Genomic DNA, 7,500 nt, shown 5'->3' on the forward strand with positions numbered 1-7,500 from the left:
TGTTTTTGTTTTGTTTTGTTGTTTTACTGCGTTGCTCTAAACTATGCTGTGTGTTTTGTGTGTGCGTGTGTACATTCTTATTTCATATCGGTATCCAAATCCTCTGCTCTGTACCTTCAACAACTTGCAATTACTAAGAGAAGAATCGTGGATAGGATAAATATGATAATATAATATAACACAAGGAAAGACTCCTATCATTGCAAAGGATAAGACGTTTGTTAGATAGTACGCTTTGGGTATGCATGCAGCGAACCAGCATTTGTTTACACGATCGCTTCAGGTGATGCTGTCAGATTGAGCAAACTCAGTTGCTGCCTTGTTGTTGGCTTTGTTTAATTTATATTCATGCATATTAATATTCTGAGTAAGAATACGATTATATATCATATCATTTTAGAGGTTAATTAATAAAATGATTCGTGCAGCACATGAGTATGGTTGCGCAATTATATCTGCATTTTTATTTCCGTGCATGTATAATAATTTTTGCTGCATTTAAGTAGTTTTGTTTCATTGTTTTATTAGTGGTTAGGCGTTGCGCTTGTGTGTGTTTGTGTTTGTGTGTGTGTGTGTGTGTGTGTGTGTGTGTGTGTGTGTGTGTGTGTGTGTGTGTGTGTGTGTGTGTGCATGCGTGTGTGCGTGTGTGCGTGCGAGCGTGTGTGCGTGTGTACATGCGTGCGGACGTGCGTGTGTGTGTATTCTAACCCTACAGGCCTCCACACCCACCTCCTACACACAACACTGCACTCCCCCAGAGACAGTCAGAGAGTAATATCATGCACGCAGTAAAATTACAGGATAGAAGATTACATAAGTGCCACGTATCAGCTGTCTTATACGCTGGAGAGAGGACGAAGCTGAATCAAAATATTCAAATATTTTTTTTTACACGTTTCTATTTTCTTCATTTATTTCCCCCACCCTTATTATCATTCTTTTTATGTTATTATTATGATTATCATATCAATATTTTTTTCTATTTCTAGTACTGTATCAGATTCGTCATTTCTGTTATTACGTCATCTCTCTCCTTATTTATCATAGTCATATTGATATAATTAATTTTATCATCATATTCACGATTGCATTTTTGGTTTTATGTTAACTATCATCATTTTTCTTATATCACTTATTCTTATGACTATTCTAGCGTCTCGCCTTTTTTCATTATGAATATATCATGATAACTGTAATAGTTTATAAATTCAGAAATCCCAATTCTATCATTGTCATTTTATTCTATTTTCATTCATATTATACCAACTTCAGTATTTTCTGAATTGGATCAACGTGCAGAAGTAGGATTTATTACCAGGTTGGTTCATTATAAGATATTAGTTTGCTAGGATATTCATATATTTTTCAAATATTGTGGAATCTCAAAACTCTTTTTTTTTATATATATCAGAGTTAGTTTTCAGTTTTTAGTTTAGTCATAAAAGCAACGTATTTAGATTTTTTAAAATTATTTCTAGCGGTATAATCATTTCTAATTTGGGGGGGAGGGGTCATTAGGAGAAATATTTGTGATTTTGATCATGATTGGTGTCACTATTTTCATGATGATTTTTTTCATAATTGATGTTTTTTTTAAACGATTTCCCTTTTTCCTAAATTTGACTGTAAAATCATCCTCTTCTCAGAATTAATATCATCGTCACTGGCGTTCGGTTCTCTCTGACTTGCTGTATATCGCGCGCACTCACACACACACGTTCACTATCACTGTTATTGATTGGGATCACTAATTGTCGTCAAATCATCAATGGGAACAAACAGCGAGGAAGGCACATTGCCACATCCACCCTTCGCTTCTAGTCCCAAGGTGATCCGCTATGCAGGAGCCTGCCATGTCTCAACTTCCCTGCAACATATCTGAAAAATCTGGCAAAGCAACGACATTCGAGGTCATCCCACAGGCCTTCTCCGCCCAGGATTATCTCAGGAATAGAATTTGAGGAGCAGGTTCGTCCTCCGGGAATGGAGCCGAGTGTCTGTACAGCCTGAGTTGGCTGATGACAATGCCAGTCGCACGGTGCAGCCACTGACTGGAGACATAGTGTTGCCAAATGTTTTCTGTGATTTGGAGCAAGGGATCTGTTGCAAAATGTCAACCCATGACCCGCAGGCAAAAAAGTATTACTGCATGCAATAAAACTGACACTATCAGTATATTTAAGGTATGAATACCCAATATCAAGAGAGTTCATAACTCCTGTCTCCAGTTCAATATGTATGTTGACGTCTTGGTCAATATGTCTGTTGCATTCCTTGACAGATTCTTCTAACACAAACCTCTGCACTCCTGGATCTTTGTCTTGGTCCAAGAAACCCCTAAATCCACTTCAGACCAGTATTAAGAAGAGAATTCCCAGGAAGGAGGCTTTGTCTCCTCCCCTTTTACAGGGCTTTCAATACCTGTATATAGATATGCTGTTGATTCAATAACCTTTGTTGGAATTCTGAGTTAGGATTTCCCAGAGTAATTTGCGATACACTGAGCATAACCCCTTCTTGAAGTCGTTGTAGGATTCGAGCAGCCCACTATTGAATGTCTGATGGTGTCCTAAAGTGTCTCAAATTGCAAGTCTCTGATCTGCCGTGCATTTAGCAAGTGTGTATCAGGATTAGTCTGGTCCCTGGTGCCTCAGTAGGTGGTCTCTGATATCTCTCTTTAATGTTGTTGTCCCAGTTCCACCTCCAGTGAAAAATGACCACGCCATTCAGCAGGACCGGGAGCATGGTACCAGACTGCCAGTTAGCGGCCAGAATGGCATGCTGTCCTCAAGTCATAGGTTCACCATCCAGTATCGGCATTCCAGTAAGAATGCTGAATTCAATTGTTGCCATTCCATTCTTTCTGTCCTTGGTCAGGGTAGGAGACTCTTAACTAATGACAGGGACCACAACATCACCTATTCTGTGCTAATCATCTCTATTCAAAATACTCTAGAATGGCCACATCCCATCAGGATATGAGATGATCTAGCCATGGGCTGAGTGAACTACAATCACTTTCCTCGGGGCTCAGTAAGTAGGACAAAGAGCATTTACTAAGAAGGGGCTTAAGCTGGATGGACAGCTTTCTGCAAGGGAAACAAGTCTGGGATAGGAGAAGTCTTTCACATCTGGTTTGCATTCACGAGTAGGAGAGCACCCGGCAAGTAGGAATATAAAGTCAAACGAATCTCATTGCCATCACATGCTTGTCAATTGGAGCTCTCTCTCCGGAAGCTATATTCTGCTGGCAATGGTCGTAGCTACTCCCAAAGAGGTGGCACTGCAAGCCACGCCGTGATGCCACCTCCACCGGCAGTCGGTTCAATTCCCTCGTTAGCAGTATAAATAATTCATCTTGTCGCAAAGATCGGACGTCCCAAGTCCCAGTCTGAGATTAAAACTGATGGTCATTCAGAGAGGCAGGCTAGCAGTGACTCCTTCCTCAAAGCCACCCATTTAACTAGGGTTCTCGGGATAACGGAGTTGTTAAGAGCCAGGGATTGTAAAATTTATACCGTTCGTTGTCTCTGTCTTTCATTCTTTCCTACTGTCTTTTCTATAACTATACATATCCACGTGCACATTCAGAGATGCATATTTGTGCATGTAACATTTCGATATGGGTATTTAATGAATGAACATGAGTTTTATGTAATGCCTTTATCATATTAATCACATCAAATACTGGTGAGAGATGAGGTGAGCCATGAGGATGTGTGTGTTGATCTGATGGCCTGAAAAAGAAAAAATCCTTTGATCAATGCCAATATTATGATTTAATGGTAATGGCAATACTTGTAGCAATAAAGGTGTTAGCAAATTAATACCAGTAACGAAGGGAAGTAAGAACAGACAAACAAACATAATTAAAATAATAATATATCGATGATGATGAATGATTATATTCTATATCACATATATCATCATCACATCATCATCATCATCACACTCATCATCCATCATCATCATCATCATCTCATCATCATCATTATCATCATCACATAATATTGATATATTATATATAACATAAATATCATTATTTCAACCTTTATTATGTATTAACCGCATGTCATACATAAATACATTATCATAATAACAACCACTTAAAATGTAACAGGGAAGCGACGACTGATATTTATAGCCACTAGAGCCACTAATTATCATCATCATCATGACAGTAATGATAATGATAATGATAATAAGTATGGTTATTATTATCATTATTATCAGTGTTATTATTATTACTATTATCATCATCATCATTATTATCATAATATCATATCATCATCATCATCATCATCATCATCATCACATCATCATCATATTCACCTCATCATCACTCATACACTCAACATCATCATATCATCATCCATTTATTCTCATCACTCAGTAAATCATCACATTCATCATCATCAACATCATCACATCATAATCATCATCATTAACATTCACAGGATCATCACACCACACATATTCATCATCATCACTCTTATCCTTATCATTATAATGATAATGATAATGCAATAATAATAATAATAATATAATATAATCAATATATATACATTATAATATAATATAATAATAATATATAATATATATAATATATAAATATATTATAATATAATAAATCAAATAATATAATCATAAAATAATATACATAATAATATCATACATAATAACACACACAACAACACAAAACACACAACACACCACAACAACAACAACACAACAACCATCATATAATAATATAATAATAATAATAATAATAATAATAATAATAATAATAATAATAATAATAATAATAATAATAATAATAATAATAAAAACAACAACAACAACAACATTATTAATAATAATGAATATGATAACAATAACGACAACAACAACAATTACAATAATAATACCAATGAAAATTACAATGATAATGACAATTACCATTATCATATTATTATCATTATCATTATTATATTATTATTATTATTATTATTACAATTATTATTATTATTATTATTATTATTATTATTATTATTATTATTATTGTTTTATTACTACTTCTTCTACTACTACTACTACTACTATTACTATTACTATTACTATTACTATTATCATTATCATTATCATTATCATTATTATTATTATTATTATTATTATTATTATCATTATTATTATTATTATTATCATCATTATTGCTGTTGTTATCATCATCATCATCATCACCATCGTTATCATCATCATCATCATAATCATCATCATCATTATTATCACTATTATTATTTTTATCATTATAATTATTGTATTGAGAGAGAATAACAATAGCAATAAAAATTATAATAGCAATGATGATAATAATAATAATAATTATTATTATTATTATTATTATAATATTATGATGATGATAATGATGATGATAATGATAATGATAATGATGATGATGATGATGATGATTGATGATGATGAGATGATGATGATGATGATGATGATGATGATGATGATGATGATGATGATGATGATGATGATGATGATGATGATGATAACAACAGTAATAGTAATAATAATAATAATAATAATAATAATAATAATAATAATAATAATAATAATAATAATAATAATAATAATAATAATAATAATAATAATAATGATAACAGCAATATGAGCGAAAAAGAGAGAGAGAGAGAGAGAGGGGGGGGGCAGGGAAAGAGGGAGGGACGGATGGGGGGAGGCAGAGAGGCAGAGAGGGAGAGAGAGAGAGAGAGAGAGAGAGAGAGAGAGAGAGAGAGAGAGAGAGAGAGAGAGAGAGAGAGAGAGAGAGAGAGAGAGAGAGAGAGACTGCAGACAGACAGACAAACAAATAGAGACACAAACAATAAGATAAAAAAAAAAAAAAAAAAGCAGAGAGGAAATTAAGAGGAAAAAAAAATGAGAGAGAGTACCTGGAAAACGTATAAAAGTGATAGTAGGAGGAATCCGACATCTGAAGGTAACCTTACTTAACAGGAAATACCAATACTTGAAACAGAACGCTTTCCCCTTCCCGTGAATAGCACTGGCCTATCAGGGGATCCGAGGCCATGCAAGCAGACAGGTTAAATAGCCCGGTACGCCCACGAGCACACCTGATTGGGGAGGGCCAATTTCGTCCGGGATTTCCCAGGGTAGATAATTAGCCATGCCTCTGTCGTTTTGCAAGTTGCAAGTCCTGGTGTTTTAAGGATGTCTGTTGGTAGTGTTTGTTTAAGTTTGGCTGCTGTGCTTAGTGGTATCATACTCTGGAGGAGTGTGCAATGTACATCTCCAGATATGCATCAGTATGAATATTCTAACAATGTACAATACAAACTGAACGCTGTCTTTACGTGTATGTCTGTGCTTATGTGGATATATGCATTTGTACATGTGCAAGACATTACGCACAGACGCACACACACACGCGCACACACACACACACATATGTATGTATGTATGTACGTATGTATGTACGTATATTATGTAGTACGTATGTATGTATGTATGTATGTATGTATGTAGATGTATGTATGTATGTATGTATGTATGTATGTATGTATGTATGTATGTATGTATGTATGTATGTATGTATGTATGTATGCATGTATGTATAATGCGAGACAGAGAGAGCGTGAAAGGATGAGACGCCGCACAATCCTAAGTGGTAAGTAGGCACCAACAAGCACAAGATTAAGAATAAAAAAAAGAAATATCATTCCTTTTCACTTCCTTTTAAATCACATAGACAAAATGAATAAAAAGGAAGAAGAAGAAAAAGAAGAAGAAAAAAAAAACATTCCACGTGTTTTATAAAAGTGGATACGAGCGTGGAAAAAAGTTATCACCACAACTGTCACTTCCGGTTTTTCAAATCTCCGTTTTCTTTTCCTTCACAACTATCGCTTAGACAACACAAGAAGTCTCATAATTCAGCGCAACGACTCAGTTTTTCATCAGTATGCAGAATGATCTTTAAAACAGGTTCCGTAATTTAACCGACTCTTGACCTAGTACAAGACATCTTCATAAGAAGGAGAAAAATTCCTAAAATTGAGCAATCAAATCTATCGTTTTATTATCACCATCATCATCATCGTTATTATTCAACATTTCGAGATCGCTTATATAATCAACTGTGATAATGAGCAGACAATATGAGTTACTAATGCAGGCTAGGGAATTTATCAGGCATATATTTGCTTTTATTTACTGATTCATTTACTTGTCGTGCGTTCCTTTGATCTCGAGTCAAAAACATTAGGTCGATTTCAGCATCTATTATGGCTAACTTCCCTGACACATCTTTATGTTAACTTCTCTTTATGTTGCCTCACCAAGTTCTTTCATATTTTCGTCTTAATTACCATAGACACACACCATACACCACCGCCCTCCGAACACCATACACGAACATGCCCACACGGACACCATAAGTACACATGCCTATATAAACACATCACCACCATTGCCATACCTTAAACAATCCAGTTCTCT

At 34.9% G+C, this 7,500-nt stretch overlaps 1 protein-coding gene across 2 annotated transcripts in view; it reads right to left on the bottom strand.

Moving 5' to 3' along the window:
- Positions 1-7,500, bottom strand: part of LOC119581218 (CD109 antigen-like) — an 85,785-nt gene that overhangs the window by 78,084 nt on the left and 201 nt on the right. The window contains exon 1 of one of the 2 annotated variants that reach the window (XM_037929621.1): positions 7,481-7,500. This exon is cut by the window's right edge and continues 201 nt beyond it. The gene's annotated coding sequence lies outside the window, so the exon portion shown is untranslated. Of the gene's footprint in view, positions 1-1,920; positions 2,026-7,480 lie in introns of those variants that run through there. The other variant, XM_037929626.1, reaches the window with a different exon arrangement.

Source organism: Penaeus monodon, chromosome 2 (genome assembly GCF_015228065.2).
Source record: "Penaeus monodon isolate SGIC_2016 chromosome 2, NSTDA_Pmon_1, whole genome shotgun sequence".
Classification (NCBI taxonomy): Eukaryota; Metazoa; Arthropoda; class Malacostraca; order Decapoda; family Penaeidae; genus Penaeus; species Penaeus monodon.